An 18,956-nucleotide genomic window follows, 5' to 3' on the forward strand; every position below is an offset into this window, starting at 1 on the left:
GATGGGCCCAAGTATCAAGGTGAGGAAGTCCTAATATGGCCCTGTGAGCAGCGCCTCCCATCGCTGTATTACACCGTTGCACTTTAATGGAGACCCCGCTACCGGGACGCTTCACAACCACAGCATCAATCCCAGGGAAGAGTTTCACTTTCTTATATGCTCTTTCTGGACAGTCCAGTGGTTTTTTCCATTTATTAGGTTCTATAATTTTTTTAAGAATTGTAAATTTTAACAGTTTCTTTTGTTTTGATCTTTATTAAATAAATACTTTGTTGAATGTTTTAACAGCCATCACTTCTTCCAGTTTTAAATTGACACCGAGCTGCAAATAAAACGCTCCTCATTCATTTTTTCATATCTGCTTTTCCCATTGCACAGTCAATCCATTGGGTTTTATTTATTAAAAAAAATGAACAAACAATAAAATTTTTACACCACATGGGCCTTAGGAAATATTTTGCCATTCCATGTAATAATGTCGTTGTGTGGCGGTGGCGTCATAACTCCAGTGTGTGCTGAACTCTGTGCATCATAATAAATGAAACACCTTGGCTACCTCGGGGGATGATGATGATGATGATAATGGCTGTCCTATTTATCTGTACATCATAATTACAACGAAAATTTACATTTCCATCTCTCCACAGTTGCTCCATAATTGCTACTGTAAAACACTCCTCTGCCAGGACTCCTCCTCCTCCCTCGCTGAGGCCCAGAAATCCTGTCTCCAGAAAGGCTGCAGTAAAGATGATGAAACAAGTCCTGTTTTGGCGTCGTCCTCTGCTGACATTCTTGTAATTTCTGGGACTTTCAGGCCACACCTGAGCTGAACCCCTGGTGGGGCAGATTGCTGACTGGCACTGACTGACTGCAGTGTCCTAAACTTGTTATGTGCCTCTTGCTCTGCCCATCCACTAGCCGTGATGCTGTAAATGCCTCCTGCAGCCTCTCTGTGTTCTGTGTGGTGTGTGCGTCTGTGGCACTGATCTGGCAGTGAAGGGGTTAGTGTTGCCGGAGAGAGGAATGCCTGAGGCTCCCGGCTGCCACAGTTAGATGGGTTTTGGAGTTATAATCGGTAAAATATTTTTCCATTGGATGCTGCGCTTGTGTGGTGGCGAGAGTTCTGGCTCTTTTATGGATAGCAGATGTCACACTTGGGGTTTGGCGTGACAGACATCCCAAGATGCTGAGCCCAGTCTGGGTGGCACCGGGGTCAAGAGTTTAGAAGAATCCGCAGAGGAGAAGTTCGGATTTGCCAGGGAAAGCTCCTCCTCCAAACTTTCAAAAAGGTTTTTCTCTCTTTTTTTTTTTTTAATAAGTAAATAAAACCGTACAAGTATTAAAGCTCATAAGTAACCTGTAATCATCTCCAATTTTCTGTTCTTAAAGATGGAGGTCGTGGCCCATGACGTTGTGGGCACATTTTTTTTTTTTTTCTGTGTGATTACCCATTTTTTTGGATGGAGCATCTCTGAAACCACAAAATAATGTGTGTGACATTTTCTGTCCATGACACAGCTGACATGAAATATTGAAGGCAGTCGCTACTGTCGCTGCTAACAAACAGCTCTTTTTGTGAAGGCGCCTTTGACCAAAGTGAGCCTGTTAGGCTCTGACAATTTTAGGGGTTTAATGTGACCCTGTGACGGGGCGTGTGGCCTTCATTAAGATGCCACTGTGGTGAGGGGTTTGCAAATACCAGATGTAGAGGGGGTTTGGGAACCCGCCTGATGAGGTCTGATACATTTCTAAACACTTTCTGTAGCCGTCTTCAGTGTGGGTCGCCATTTAGTACTCGTGTTTATAGAACAGCAATGAACAAGGAGGCCTTCTACCCTTCTGAATGAGCGTGTGTTAGGCTGGCATCCTTTCCAAGACTGGTTTTTGTCCTGAGGGACTCCCTTGGTTTCCTTTGAAACCCTCTGTTATAAAAAGAGAAGTATGGGTTGAGTGGGAGCACGCTTAAACTTGACCATTCTGTTTCATTTACAGTGACTGCTTTAATCTCTTCCATCCTAGGTTTTTCCTGTGACACACTTACTGGTGAACATGGTGATCTCCTGGAAGAGGAGCTGCTGATGGACAAAGCATCAGTGTTTGGTAAGACATTGAAGGGTTGTTTGGGATGGGCTCAGAGTCAGGGCAGACTGCATGGAGGCCGAGGTCAGCTGTTGACTGCATTCACTTTGTCCAGCAATTCAGACACAGACGTTTGCAAGTGATGAAACAATTCACACTTTGGATAGTGGGCCATTAGTAAAGGGGCCTCCCTTGCCATTTTCAAGACAACTTCACTGTTGATGTATGGTATTATGATGGCAGTGCTGTCGTCATGTCTGGCATTTGTACGAGACCATGCAAGTCCGGGTGACATTGATGCTGGCCTGGCCTGGCCTGGCCTGCTTTCTTCCCTGCTGACATTTTTCTCATTTCCAGGATTTTCTGCCTACACCTGACCTGAACCTCTGGTCGGGCAAAATGCCAATGGGCATCATCTTAAACATGTTCCACTTAACCTTTTTGTCTGTCACACACACTGGTACAATGTGACCCGTTTGTCAGTCTCCGCATGAGGGCTACATTACGTCTACAGTGTACCTTCCTACTGCTGTACTTCTTCACCAGTCCTTGCTGGTGCGCCATTGCATTTTGAAGTGGGATGGGTTAGTCTGTCGGCCCCGTGAGACTGCGGCTGAATCCCAGCCTGGTCATCCATGGAGTTTGCTTGTTCTCCCAGTATCTGTTTAGGCAATGATACTTCAGATAAGGTACCTACTAGCCAGAGTTTGGCCCGGTGTGACCATGCCATTTGAAGGGTTACTGTCCACTCCCTGGTGGGTGTCTACCTACTACTTGATGGTGGTGGGCTAGAACTGAGCTTCCTGCGAACCTGTAAATTGATAAAGCAGATTTGAAAACAGATGACTAAGCAGGCAGGGTTGGAATGTGGCTGTCATGGTCAAGTCCACCACCGACACCTCAGAAGGGGCCCTTACAGCCCAGCCGTCAAGCTCAAATCCTGGTGGGCTGCAGAAGCTGCAGGATCTTGGCTCCTTCTACTGTTACTTGAGCTGAGTTGCTTTTTAATATTCACAACCCTTAACTGTTTCTTCTTTTACTAGCAGCCAAACAATAAAGAACAGCGGAGAGAGCCAACAGATGACCAGCTAAACTGGCGAGTTCTCCAACTCGGTAAGTGGAGGGCCACCGTTTTCACGGCGGCGGCCAGTCGTTGAGGTTAATGAAATCCGTTACTTAATTTGGTGGCTTTTCAGTGCTGTCTTTGTGCCATGCCAGACATTTCCATAATCGCTGAGCAGATCACCGTCCAGATGTTTTTTGGCCCACAGCAGCTCGATGTCCTGCAGACCCGCACTTTTATTTCCCCTTTTCAGAGATTCTTTTGACACATATGTCATATTGCATGATGGACCCACAGGTGCCAGCGGGCTCAGATTACCTGGTCATCTGTTGGCTTGCTTTGCATTTCTTTGTGTGACTTGCTGGATAAGGGGGGAAAAAAAAAAATGAAAGGCTCTGAATTTGAAAGAGCAAGTCAATAGAGATTGCGGCAGAGCCGTGAGGGCCATTCCAGCTTTCTTGCTGACCTTCTGGGCTTCATTTGTTGGAATGCAAGTCTTCCTAACATGACTGGCTGCTTCAAGCTGCTGTCCTGAGATGACCAAGCAGCAGTGGACCTGAGGCCAAGGCCCGTCTTCCCTTGTGGGCACTTGTTAATCTCATGTATGTTGTTGAGATGGGGGGTCCGCATGAACAACAGGAGAACATGCAGACTCCATGCAGGCAGACGGGCCGTGTGCCACGTTAACCCCATGCTGTGCTGCCCACGCCTTGATGTAGCAAACCGCCTAACAACTAAAGGCCCCGTGCGCGTGTGGCGTCTTTAGTGGACTTTAGGACTTTTTTGTTTGATTCTTTGCTGTGTGCTTTTTGTGTTTCTTAAGCACATGCTATTTGAATTGAAAATAATATGAAAGACAAGCATTTTGTTTTGTTGTGTGCCTCATATTCTAGACTTCTAGATTCTAAACTTACAGCTATAGCGCCTTGCAGTGAAGGCACAACGTCAAAGCAGGTGCCCGTTGGCGTAGCTGTGAATTTGACAGAAATTGTGCAACGTGCCCTTAAGTCAGGCCCAGGCTCTGCTGAGCAACACACAAGGACGGCCGATGACTCTGCATAAGGCACAGTGTCATCTGTCTGTCTTGTGGGGGGGGTGGTGGGTGGTGAGGGTGACGCACAAGGGCTTGACGGCCTTGTAAGGTCAGACCAGGAACAGGCCAGCTGCCTCCACAGTGAGGTCCAAAGGTCACTCAGCTGCTAAAGCTTTGTGTAAATTCTGATGGGAAAAAAATCACGCAAACCACCCCCTCTGTAAAGCTCTGAAACCCTCCTGTCACGGACAAAACGGAAATAAAACGTTGATGAGAGCAGGGCAGCGGGCGCCGAGGGGTATGGCCGTCTGGACCGGGCTGCTCCTTCACTGCTGGGAAGGGAGATGTGGCAGGAATGTTCCCGTGCCCTAACTCCCTCCTACGCGGCGGTCCAGGGGGCCCGGCCAAGCCAGAGGTCCTCTGAGTGAGCTGCGGAGGCCCCCTAGAACCACTCCAGAGCACAGCTGCCTTTGCCGGGAATGTGCTGGCAGCTGGACTGGCTCACCACACCGCTGCGATTAATCAGGAAGTCCACCCGGTCAGAGGAGAAAACAAAGAGATTGGGGGGCGGGCAAGGGCTTGTACCTCCCAAAAGTGTGAGGAGTTCACGCAGCGGTTGATGGCGCAGAGGGGAGGCCCAGGGTCCAGGGTCTGGTTTGCACATTGAGAGAAGAGGAGAGGAGAGGAGGGGGGCGTCCATGTGCTCAGCCCCGGATCACATGTGCGGATTGGAGAAAGGGCTTTGACTCTCATGGTGTCAGTGGACGGGGGAGGGTCCAGTGACCGGAGAGGGTCCTCACACACACACACACACACACACAACCCCCCCGGCATTCCGAGGTGATGACATCACTGTCAGGAGATGGCAGCGCCTCTTGTTTTCTCTCTTACCCCCCCCATGCACTTCCTGTCCCGTGATGTCACTGCATCTGGTTTTCAGAACTTGAGCTGTCTGGAGTCTCTCCACAGCCTCTACAGAAACGCTAATGGGCGAGGACTGGCTTGCCATGTGCATCCCAGACCACTTCAGTGGTCGGCCAGCCCACCTGTGCTGGACTTTTAACTCTTCGAGAACTGGAACATTTGTGCACAGTGGAGTCTTGTGTGTGTGTGTGTGGGAGTCCCCACTGTAATACTCAGCAATGCTCATGGCAGCCTTTGATTGTAATGAGTGATAAGAAGAGACTAGGAATGATGACAAGAATGCAGCTGCCAATCTGAGTGGAGGGACCTCATCCGACTTGACATTACAATCTTACTCCACTCCATGAGTCTGCAGGTCCCATGTAAAGAAGACATCTGGCCAGTGTGGTTATCACATGGGACTCTGAAACCCATGGGCACAATGGCCATGCCGATGCTGACCAAGCAGCGACACTGCAGTCTCTCTGTGTGCCACGGGCAGCCTTCAGCCTGTCCAGACTGCTTAAGCCACCCAACATCTAAAGATAGCAGAAGGCCCAGGGTGGCTGCTATCTGTGCTTGATTTCCCTCCTGTCAGGGTTGGACACGATCCAGGAGCCTGCCCACCATTGGTGGCCACTGCCGGTACCTCCATCATCTGGAGACCTGCTCACTGCAGGCAGTTTTGTCTTGACAAGTAACAAATAATGAGGAGGAAAGTCAAATCTTCACAATGGACACGGTGAGCATACGGGTGCTGTCTCATAATGTCCTGCTTACTGCCAATACTGATGCTCTGTGTAAGAGAGGTCAGAGCCGACTATACTTCCTTAGAAGGCAGGCCTCCTTCAACATCTGCAATAAGATGCTGTAGCTGTTCTACCAGACGGTTGTGGCGAGTGCCCTCTTCTACGCGGTGGTGTGCTGGGGAGGCAGCATAAAGAAGAAGGACGCCTCACGCCCTGACAAACTTGTTAGGAAGGCAGGCTCTATTGTAGGAATGAAGCTGGACAGTTTAACATCCGTGGCAGAGTGACAGGCGCTGAGCAGGGTCCCGTCAATCATGGAGAATCCACTGAACAAGATCATCTCCAGACAGAGGAGCAGCTTCAGTGACAGACTGAGGTGATCGTTCCTCCCCCACACTTTGCGACTCTTCAGTTCCACCCGGTGGGGTAAACGTTAATATTATATACAGTACAGTTATTGTCTCTTTTACCTGCAGTTTTATTACTCTTTAATTTAAATATTGTTGCTGCTGCTGCAGTATGTGAATTCACCTTAGGAATAATGAAGTATCTATCTATCTATCTATCAACGCCCTGCTCTCAATGTCTGCCAGGACTGTATGTGCGATTGATGCAACTTGATGAATTTAAAAAAAAAAAAAAAATCAAATCAGATTATACAACCACATTTTTTCTACATTATTATCGAATCTAAAACGTACTTTTTAACTCAGTTGAACTTGACAGAGGTTATCCCAGTAGGATGACCTGATAAAACGTCGGCGACCCGGCAAGCGGACGGACTGAAAGTGGCACTGGTGTGGCGTTTGCCGTTTTGTCCCCTCGCTGCCAGCCGTCGGTCCAGATGACCCTAACCTGACTGTTAGACTTGAGTGCCGAGCGATGGCCGAAGCGGTTTAGGAGGCCATTGGTTAAAGTCAAGGGGGCTCAGACCCTTTAGGTTGGTTGGACATGCAGATCTGAGCACTTCTCTTACCTTTGGAGTTTTAGGTGACACTTGGATATAGGAGGGCACCCCGTCGATCACATCTAAAACAAAGGGCAGCCGTGGACCCAGCAGTGACGGGGGTGTGATGCATCGAGCCCCCCACCCCCCATTAGCAGCTCCTGCCCCTCATTTTGTGGGTCTCCTGGCCACGGAGCAAAGCGGGGCTGAAAATCCAAATGCAGCTCCAGTTGTGCGGGGGTGGCCGGTCATTAAAAATCCAGCAGGCTCCCCTGCCAGCTGGACCGCTTGCTCCATTTTCCGCCCCCCTGTCCCAGCGGACGCAGGTCCTTCTCCTTTTCCCTCGCACGTCATTTCATCAAAGAATGTGCAGCACGTCTGCCAAAGCGCCAGCTTTCGTTCAGCTGATTGAATATCAAGGCAAACAAAACGGTGCTTAAGGACGGAGCGATCGGCCAAAAAGAATCGAGCAGAAGCCCACCAACCTCAGGCTTGGGCAAAGCTGCCCCCTGGAGCGCTCGGGCCTTCCACGTGGACATGGCCCTCAAGTTCACAAGAGGTTTGATGACCAGCAAATGGTCTAAAACCGCGAAAGCGCTGGGCCGAGAATAAATGGCTGGTCAGGAGGAGGCCTCAGCCTCTGAGGTTGGGAGGCACGTCAGTAATTAAGAGCACCGGTGCCAAGAGGATTAGAGCTTTGTAATTGTGTGGCACAAGCTGCCAGAGGCGGAGAGCCAGTGGTCGATATGGTCAGTGCAGCCTGGGCCTCACGGACGGCACAAAGCTGATGGGCAGAAAGAAGAGCAGGGATGACCAGTAAAAGGTGAAAGGCACTATATGGCTGAAGGTGGGCTTGCTTGTCCGTTGTAATAGACAGAGCATCTGAGGCTTTCTTGACCAGCTGTGCCCATGCTATCTGGTATGGCGTTATGCTTACTGCCACCGCCAAGTCGAGCTGTGATGCCAGTTCACTTCAGGGCTCGCTTGTGAACACAGATGCTCTCATGCCATGTGAAGGTGCCTTAAGAGAAAAGGAGAGTAAGTGAATGTGCCAGTCTGGTCAATCGTGTATAGCGCCCATCACAATTCAGTTGATGAATGCCCTGCGTGGTGGTGTTCTTCCAACGTTTATGCCAGACGGGTCCCACCAATGTGACACAGCGAGTGACCCCATCAGTTGAGAGGGTTTATGCTCTTGGTGTCTCTCTGTGGGTCTTCTCAAGTCAACTGGCATCTGGTATGGGTGGCGAGTCTGCACTGCTGTGGACTGGCCTCCTGTCCTGGGTTGGTGTTGATATGCTTGGCAGCCTGCAACCCTGAATTGGACAAAGTGGGGACAGAAAATGAACTTGAACCTCATGCCACTGATCATCAGCTTCTCCTGAATTTGAACTTTTCTTAGTTTATGGCATAAACCAGGGTGTACTCTGCCATTGGCATCCCACATGTTCTGCCAGTTGTTGGCATAAGGGAGGTCTGCATAAATGGGGTAAGGATGATTGGACCCTTTGGACCGAGAGTCACAGGGTGGTCTAGCAGTCCGTGCTCTGACTTTCTACATCAGCTTTACAGGCGGAGGATCAGGGAGTGATGGGCATCACTACAAGGTTTGGGGGGACCGGGGTGGGGGACCTTGTATGATGAGCATCACTCCATTTTGGGGGTAATCATGTGACAAGCATCATCGCACTGAGTGGGACCCTCCTGGGACAAGCTTCATTACATTATTACGCTAGGGGGTCCTCACATGACAAGGCTCAGTACATCGGGTGGTCTCATATGATGGGGGCCTCACATGTTATGAGTATCATTACACTTGTTGGGGTCCTCACATATGAAAGACATCACTACATGAGGCATGTGAGCCCTTCAAGTGATGAGCACCACTACATGGGGAGCCCCCCACATGACGGGCATCGCTGGAGGTGCTCACATGGACACCCAGCCGTCATTTGCCCAATCAGAAGTCACAGATTGGTTTAGACGCACATCACAAAGTGACAGCAAGACCCCAGATGAAGCAGCAGTGAGGTGGGCTACAAACGACAGATCCGGCAGTAGGGTGTGAGGGGTTCAGTCTGGCAGACTTTTTAAAATCAAATTCATGAAGGTAAAATGTAGATGGTGGCTCTTTTAGAAGAATGCATGTCCCCTCTGCTGTGATGAATAATAATAACGGCCCACCGTCCCCCCAAACCCACTTCATGCGGAGGTAGGATGAGCTGCCGATGGCAAAACGAACAACAAACCTGACTGATCTGAGCTAAATAAGTGAAGACGTTAACTAGCAGCCGCCACACCGCGTTGATATGGTTGTTGTAGAGCATTGTGGTTAGCGGAGTTCTTCTTGCCAGTTGTGTTGAGGTGTTTCATTGTGTTTGCTGCGCTGCTCTCGTTTTCATTCAGTTGTCTTCTGTTATGTTTGAAGAAAAAAAAATGAGGCAGTGAAGGACTTGACCCCTGGGTGCTGTGGCTGGGAGGAATGCTTGAATTTAAAAATATAACATCATTGGATACGAACTTACTGTATACGGAGGACTGATATTTGGAGACTTGCAACGTTCATCGTATTCTTTGAGTTTCCAAAAAAAAAAAAAGTCTACTTCTGATCCTGGTGAGAGTTTCCTCCAAATCTGAGCCGGCGTGTTTGTGACTGACTGGTAACCCGACCCGGACAGGCAGCAGCAGCCATCCTGGCGTGGCTTGCTGGGCCGATGTCTGAGCCTCCATATTCGCTGATCCCGAGGCTCCTCCATTCTACACATAAGCCATTTCTGTCTGTGGAAAACGCAAGTCCACCCTTTGGCTCCGTTGCCCCCTCAAGTCCAGCATTCTTTGACTTTCACTGGGAGAATGCAGAATTCTTTCAGTGGTCCAGTGTTTTGGGGGGCATCTTGTATGCACGGCCAGTTTTAATTCTCTGACAGCATCTCAATGGGGTTCAGATCTGGACTTTGACGTGGCCCTTCCAAAGCCCTCTGTTTCTTTCTGTGCAGCGATTTTCTGGTGGATTTAGGATCACAGTCACGTCACAAGGAGTTGAGCTTCATACTTCTGATAGAGGGTCTCATATTACGTACTTTGACAAGAGCTACCTGGTGGTCCCATGATGTCATTCTGAGGGTCTTAGAGGCTTTCATCAGCATCTTGTGTTCTGCTCTCGGGCTGAATTTGCTGAGGCGCCCTGGGTATTTGGAATCTTCTGTACTTGTAGACGATCTTCTGGTCAGTGGAATGGTTCATTTTCAGTTGTTTGGAAATCTTTAATTCCTTCACAGACTTGTAGGCATCTAGAACCTTCTTTCTGAAGACCTCAATGAGCTCCTCAAATCCAGGCATGGTGATAACACACACTTCAACACCAAGCTCCGTGTCTGAGGTTTAAATGCGACAGTCAGACAAGATCCCCTCTAATGGTGGTCTGACCAGGTGCTCCTGATTCTAATCTGAGGTGTTTCAGGAAGTCATAAATGTAGGGGGCACTTTTCTCACATGAGAAGATTGCGTTTTTTTTTTAGAACTTTAGAAAAATGAGACAAAAACAGGCCATTCAGCCCAATAAAGCTCACCAGTCCTAGACACTTATTTCTTCTGAAATAACATCAAGTCGAGTTTTGAATGTCCCTAACGTCTTACTGTCTACCACACTACTTGGTAGCTTATTCCAAGTGTCTATCGTTCTTTGTGTGAAGAAAAACTTCTTAATGCTTGTGCGAAATTTACCCTTAAGTTTCCAACTGTGTCCCCGTGTTCTTGATGAACTCATTTTAAGATAACAGTCTTGATCCACTGCACTAATTCCCTTCATAATTTTAAACACTCCACTCATGTCACCTCTTAATCTTCTTTTGTTTAAACTGTAAAGGCTCAGCTCTTTTAATCTTTCCTCATAATTCAACCCCTGTAGACCTGGAATCAGCCTAGTCGCTCTTCTCTGGACCTTTTCTAGCACTGCTATGTCCTTTTTGTAGCCTGGACACCAAAACTGCACACAGTACTCAAGATGAGGCTTCACCAGTGTGTTATAAAGATTGAGCAGAACCTTCTTGGACTTGTACTCCACAGATCGTGGTGCTATATAACCTAACATTCTGTTAGCCTTCTTAATGTCTTCTGAACACTGTCTTGAAGTCGATAGCTTAGAGTCCACTAGGACTCCTAAATCCTTCTCATAAGGCGTACTCTCGATTTTCCGACCGCCAATTGTGTATTCAAACCTAATATTTTTACTTCCTATGTGTGATACTTTACATTTACTGACATTAAATGTCATCTGCCACAAATCTGCCCAAGCCTGTATGCTATCCAAGTCCTTCTGTAATGATATAATGGATTACAAATTATCTGCTAATCCACCTATCTTGGTATCATCTGCAAACTTAACCAGCTTGTTACTTATATTCCTATCTAAATCATTCATATACAGTATATTAAAAATAGCAGCGGCCCTAGCTCTGACCCCTGTGGAGCACCACTCTTAACATCGGCCAGTTCTGATGAGGTTCCTCCACCATCACCCTCTGCTTCCTGTGTCTGAGCCAATTCTGCACCCATCTAAAAAATCACCCTGAACTCTCACTTCTTTTATCTTGATGCCCAACCTCTCATGTGGCACTTCATCAAATGCTTTCTGAAAGTCCAGATAAATAATATCATTTGCTCCACTTTGATCGTATGCTTTTGTTGCAACCTCTTAGAATTCCAACATTTAAGTAAAACACGACCTCTCTCTTCTGAACCCATGCTGACTGTTCAGAATAACTCCTGTCCTTGCCATGTGTTGCTCAATCTTATCCTTAATAATTCATTTCATTAATTTTCTTGTGATGCTTGTTAAGCTTACTGGCCTAGAGTTGCTTGGATCTGCTCAGTCACAATTTTTATATAATGCGATGATATTTGCCATTTCCAGTCCTTCAGAATCTCTCCAGTGCGCAGTGACTTCCTAAAAATATGTGTCAAGGGTTTACATTTATACATATTTTTATTTAAGTTATACCACAGACATGTAGAGGTGGCACAGTGTTTGATGGATCATCTTTATTTACGTATATTGTCTGGTAGCCCACCTCTAAACAGTTAAGAGCACAGCTAGTCAGCTTTGATTTGCATGGCCTTTAATAGGACTGTGATGTAAATGTGCATAAGCGTCATAATCAAAGTGTTCTGCCTGTCCTTCCATCCCGCTTCTTGCCTCCCATCTTCCAGGCAACCACCAGTTATAATTCATTCAAACGCAAATGGTGGGTACTGTGGCACTGCCCTGGAGTTCTGGGTTCACAACTGACCCCATCTTCACATCCAGCAATGCGCGTGTTGGCTCGACCGGCGACTCAGACCTGGCCTTGCAATGAAGTTGTTATCCCTGCCATGCCCTCTAACTGAAAGAGTGGACTCTGAACATAAGACACCAAGTATGACCCCCAAACTGCACCTAGTGCCCCTCTCAGCATGTCCAAAACTCCAGGGGTGGAGTCCGATCTGCTCCTGTGTCCCACCACAGAGGGTGGGTGGGGTTACTCATTTTATCGAGGGGTCCGTCACGTTTTTTCTTTCATCAATAAACTGCCCAGAATGGATTTAATTTCTGACAACAATCACAATGGCCGGCCGTGTCAGAGTGGTGTCACCAGGTAGGCCACCAAACAGCCTCAATGAGTTGGCTTGCTGTACCTCTCCAGTGGGCAGAGTTTAACCTCATCCAGCTCCACCCCTGGATTTGTGCTTTTAGATAGATAGATAGATAGATAGATAGATACTTTTTACTGTGTGGAGCTTCTCCCTTTCATTTTCTCACTGCGTATCCTTCCATCCATGATCACTGGATTACTTCCATTCACCGTCCATTGGTGTGTAACAGCTGAGCCACACAATATGGAGCAGCGTTTACAGGAGACAAGGGGGTACAGGGATGTAAACGAGATGAATACACAGTCCAGCTTCATTGATAAAAATCAAATACAAGTGAGTGGACAGCAAGTCAGAGGAACCCACGCAAAGTCCCCAGAGACGCTCAAAAACCTTTCTTGGAGTATGCTCTGCTTGTTTGGTCATTCCTTAAAAACACCCCAAAAGCGGCCAAACGGCCAAGGAACCAGGAAGTCATCTATTCTTCCATTTTCTAGCTCAGAACAGGCTAAGTGAGGTGCAGCTGGAGCCCATCCAAGAAGGACCAGGGTGGCCGTCTATCAGAGGACAGCACGGGTCAAAGGCGTCAAATGACGTAACGTTTGCAACGAGACCTCCTTGCATTCCTCAGTCGTTGAAGATATTTGAGGTGTCCTGCCAGCAGCACTGGACACAGACGGCCTAAGGGTCCTCCTTTATAAAGCGCTTGTGACTTCTCATTTTAAAAGAAAACCTGCAACTCTCACCCATGTGTACGCACCATTTCAGAGAAACTAAGAAACGAGGACTCCCTCGATCAAGCAGGGGAGAGCAGTCAAAGCAGCCAAGTGTTATGAACCGTAGCACCGAGCCCTCATTATCGTGTGTGCTGACACGGCAAACCTGTCACACCTCAACACGATGAATATGACGCACAGACTTATTTCACTTTAAGAGGGTCAATGCTGTGTATTTCCAATAAAGAACTTCTTATGCTTTTTTATTTAATCTGTGAACTGCTGACAGGTCAGGAATATCTCAGCTCAGCTCTGCTCCATCATGCCTGCTGTGGTGGAAACTTTTAACCAACCAGTGAGGCGCTACGTCCAGTTTTTGAGTGCACTTACTTAACACATTGCATTTTTTTTTTTTTTTTGTCAGTATTAATAGGCATTTCTTAGCATTGTCTGGTTCTCCTAATATGACTGGAGCAGTTTACAGCACTTACATTGCAGTAAGGGCATCTACTGAGAATGAAGCTGCTTCTCTTAACAGTAAGCTGTGACAGGAGGAGACTCATAAACATGACGTCCGGTGGACTTGAGTCAACCTGTGATACATTTATTTTGTGGCACAGTAGCTTTGGCAGACGTGAAGATGATGTGGGTGCTTCATATTGCCTTACTATTCATTGAAACAGCAATGACATCATCACAGGTGCCCGGTGACAGTGAATACCTGCTCATACGCAGAGGAGCCACACAGGAGAGGAGGGTCAAACTACAGCCGGCAATACCGATGCCATGAGTCAGGTAATGCCCACAACGCCCGTTAACTAAGATAACCCTCTTATATGTTAGCCATGGTGTAATGGGGCCCTGATGTTAAGTATAGTCTAATGCGATGGCTGTTCCGTGATGTGCGGGCATTACACGACCGACCTCACAGGTACTGCGGTCTGCGGTCACAGAGCGCGGCCAGTTAATCCTGAAGGCGTGTGGCGGGGACTCGACACGTCAGCAGGGAGAGGTTGCTGTATCGGCCAATGACGTTCTGCAGCAAATGATTGCCTATGTATGAGGCTGATTAGCATGCTCCTTATATGGATGTTTCAGACCGGCGTTACACGTGCGTTCCCGTAAGCATTTTAAAAAGATGAGTGCGCTTTATAAAGCGCAAATTGCGTGGTCGAGTCGGTACGCCCGCTTTTGTAAATCTTTTTTTTTTTTTTGGCGTGTACATATTTTCACACTCGAGTCCAGGCAATGTTTTATAAATGAGAAACCTGTCCAGTACGGACAGTCGCACTAACGGAGACCAAACTGGGCCGGTCAATCTGCCTGACCTGCGCATCTCTTAAGATTAACGGAAAGATCGATTGAACTTTATTTGTTCAAAGCGAAAAATGTAGCCAGTTACAGAAGCTCAATGGACAAACAAATGCAAAAACACAGCAGAATTACCAAAAAAAAAGAAAAGAAAAGAAAAGAAAGAAGACGTCAGTCAAGACAAAGCGCCGCCCGGCAGGCCCGAGGTCCAAGCAAACGATCCAGCCGCCTCGTCAAAGCGACTCCCCATTTCATTAGCGGACTCCGCCGCCGGCTCTTCACATCGTCCGGAGTGGCCGGCTGTCTGAGTGGCCCCAAGCATTGTTTTACCTTTCCGTTATTTCGGGGCGGACTGACGGCGTTTACAGTCGTGTGAACCGCTCCGCCATGGCCACCTTTGTCAATTTATCCGCCCGCCGCCCCCTCCTTTCTTCACCAAAGACACTTGTGCTCAGGGGTCATCCAGCCCACCTTTCCTGGCCGCATTGGAACTGTGAGAAACTAGGAAGTGAAACATACAAAAGTTTGTAATATTATATAAAAAAGGAGAAGAAGAAGAGTCCGGGAGTACTTAACGGAAAAGTCCGGGCTGCGGGTCGAGTGGTCACCCTGCTTCGGCTGTGTAAGGATTTGATAAAAACTGCGGTGAGTAAAAACGGAAAAAAGACGGCGTGCGACCAGCCAGCCAGACACACATACATGACTTTGGCAGACGACCGTCGCACACACCTCTAGTGACATCACAGCGGCCAGCAGGCCCAGGTCACCTCAGGGTGTCACACAGACAGACAGACAGACAGACAGACACGCGCGTGGACTTTACAGACCTCAGACTGACCAACCCAAGTCATCTTCTGAGGGTCCAAACGCTTGAGTCTGGGGTCTTAGTCAGACTCTGACACACTGAAGTGACAAAAGTGAATGTCAACTTGAAACCCCATCGAGAGTAAAACGCGCAGACACACTCGGACACACTCGCCATGTCACTCCAACTTCATTACGAAGCCAGTCAGAGCTGCACGTTTGATTAACGGCTCGTGTCCACGAACTTGTTGCTCACCTTTGTCATTCCTCCCTGCTGCCATTGAATATCAACTACACCTTCAAAGAGCACCACAGCGAGAAACGGGAAAGACGCGAAAGCAGGCGGCCACCATTGTCCACACCGACCTTCAGTGACTTCATGGCGGCAGACCGAGTGAGTTCGCTAGGCGCCCCTGACCAGCATGCGTGTCGATTCCTTTGATTTTTTTGAAAAGCAGGACTTAAAGAGACCATTTTATATACAACTGCAGGGAGTCTTCACTAAATAAATAGACATGCACTCGATAAAGGCGCTATATAGAAACATCAATAGGCAGGGCCTAAATAGCACTGACTGATTGATTGACAGGTAGATATGAAAGACCCCATATTACAGATCAAGGCGCTATATGAGCCATACACAGGCATGGTGATGAAGGACTCTGTATGGTAGATGGCTATGAAAGGCACTATATAACATAACATTAACAGGAAATGCAGTGACAGTCACAGCAGTAAGCATCCATCCATCCATTATCCAACCCGCTATATCCTAACACAGGGTCATGGGGGTCTGCTGGAGCCAATCCCAGCCAACACAGGGTTCAAGGCAGGAAACAAACCCCGGGCAGAGTGCCAGCCCACCGCAGGGCACACACACACACACACACACCAAGTGCACACCAAGCACACACTAGGGACAATTTCGGATCATCGATGCACCTAACCAGCATGTCTTTGGACTGTGGGAGAAAACCCACGCAGACACGAGGAGAACATGCAAACTCCACGCAGGGAGGACCCGGGAAGCGAACAGTAAATATTCACTACGTGTGAAATGCACTACAGTATGTAGATAGATGCCGTGTCATAGACGGATATGAAGGATGCCATACATGATAAATCTGAAAGGCACTACATTACCTAGACTGACATGAAATGCTGTACATTAGCAGTTCGAAATTATTAGACAAGAAATGCACTGTATAGATAGATAGATATGAAAGGCACTATATAATAGATAGATAGATGAAAGGGACTATATACACACACTCGCCTAAAGGATTATTAGGACCACCATACTAATACGGTGTCTGACCCCCTTTCGCCTTCAGAACTGCCTTAATTCTATGTGGCATTGATTCAACAAGGTGCTGAAAGCATTCTTTAGAAATGTTGGCCCATATTGATAGGATAGTTGATGGAGATTTGTGGGATGCACATCCAGGGCACGAAGCTCCCGTTCCACCACATCCCAAAGATGCTCTATTGGGTTGAGATCTGGTGACTGTGGGGGCCATTTTAGTACAGTGAACTCATTGTCATGTTCAAGAAACCAATTTGAAATGATTCGAGCTTTGTGACATGGTGCATTATCCTGCTGGAAGTAGCCATCAGAGGATGGGTACATGGTGGTCATGATGCCCAATTGGCACTAAGGTGTGCCAAGAAAACATCCCCCACACCATTACACCACCACCACCAGCCTGCACAGTGGTAACAAGGCATGATGGATCCATGTTCTCATTCTGTTTATGCCAAATTCTGACTCTACCATTTGAATGTCTCAGCAGAAATCGAGACTCATCAGACCAGGCAACATCTTTCCAGTCTTCAACTGTCCAATTTTGTTGAGCTCGTGCAAATTGTAGCCTCTTTTTCCTATTTGTAGTGGAGATGAGTGGTACCCGGTGGGGTCTTCTGCTGTTGTAGCCCATCCGCCTCAAGGTTGTGCGTGTTGTCGCTTCACAAATGCTTTGCTGCATACCTCGGTTGTAACGAGTGGTTATTTCAGTCAAAGTTGCTCTTCTATCAGCTTGTATCAGTCGGCCCATTCTCCTCTGACCTCTAGCATCAACAAGGCATTTTCGCCCACAGGACTGCCGCATACTGGATGTTTTTCCCTTTTCACACCATTCTTTGTAAACCCTAGAAATGGTTGTGCGTGAAAATCCCAGTAACTGAGCAGATTGTGAAATACTCAGACCGGCCCGTCTGGCACCAACAACCATGCCACGCTCAAAATTGCTTAAATCACCTTTCTTTCCCATTTCTGACATTCAGTTTGGAGTTCAGGAGATTGTCTTGACCAGGACCACACCCCTAAATGCATTGAAGTAACTGCCATGTGATTGGTTGATTAGATAATTGCATTAATGAGAAACTGAACAGGTGTTCCTAATAATCATTTAGGTGAGTGTATATATATATATAGATAGATAGATGAAAGGGACTATATAATAGATAGACACTAAATAACTGATTGATTGATTGATTGATTGATGGATATGAAGGACACTGTAAGGTGACTTCACAAAGTGTTCGGACCCCTTCACCTTTCATTCATGTTGCTGTCTTGTGCTAAAATCATTTCAATTTGTTGTTTCCCCACATCAAGCAACACTCGATACCCCAGAATGACAAAAGCAAACTCAGGATTTTAGAAATGTTTGCAAATCTTTTAAAATTGAGAAACTGACCCCAGCATTCAGACCCCTTTCTCTGTACTTCATTGAAGCCCCTTTGGCAGCATCCTGGGGACTCCTTAGCATTCATGCATCATGGGGTTTCCTGCCATTCTTCTCTTGCAGGTCTTCTCCAGCTCTGTCAGGTTGGATGGAGATTGTCGGAGGGCAGCTCTCTTTAGGTCTCTCCAGAGATGTTCAAGTCCAGACTCTGGCCAGGCCGCTCAAGGACACACACAAGGATGTTCCTAAGCTATTCCTGTGGTGTCTTTGCTTTGTACTTAGGGTCATTATTCTGTTGGAGGGAAACATTCTAGAACAGGTTTCCATCAAGGATTTCGCTGAACTTTGCCCAGTTCAGCTTTCCCATAATGCCAACTAGCCCCCCACAGCATGAGCTGCCAGCACTAAGCTTCAGCCCTGGACTGGTATTGTGCAGGTGGTGAGCGGTGTCTGCTTTCTCCCAGCATGGCACTTGAAGCTGAGGCCAAAGGGTTCAATCTCAAGTTTCATCGGACCAGAGAATCTTGTTTCTCACAGTCTGAGGTCCTTTAGGTGCCTTCTTGCAAACTCCACAGGAGTTTCAATGAGTCTTTTACTGAGGAGAGGCTTCTGTCTGGCCACCCTTTCATCAAGCCAGGGTCGGTGGAGTGTTGCAGTGGTGGTCGTCCTTCTGGAAGACAAGCTCCAGCCAGAGTGACCATCAGGTTCTCCCATAACTGCTGCCTTGCCAGCCCGAGGAAGAGATGTGGTTGTTCCAAATTTCCTCCATTTTGGAATTATGGAGTCCACGGTGCTCTTGGGAACCTTCATTGCTGCAGGAATATGTAACTGTAGGCCACCCCAAATCTGGCACTCGCCACACTTCTGTCCTTTGACCTCCTGGCTTGTTTTTGCTCTGATAAACCAAATCAGCTGTGGGGCCTTCTATAGACAGCTGTGTGTCTGACCTGTCAGGTCCAGTCAGGGGCATTGACCACAGGTGGACTCCAAACAAGGTGTTCAAACGGTGATCAGGAGAGTGGGGTGCACCTGAGCCA

The sequence above is a fragment of the Polypterus senegalus genome, chromosome 6 (genome assembly GCF_016835505.1).
Source record: "Polypterus senegalus isolate Bchr_013 chromosome 6, ASM1683550v1, whole genome shotgun sequence".
Taxonomy (NCBI): Eukaryota; Metazoa; Chordata; class Cladistia; order Polypteriformes; family Polypteridae; genus Polypterus; species Polypterus senegalus.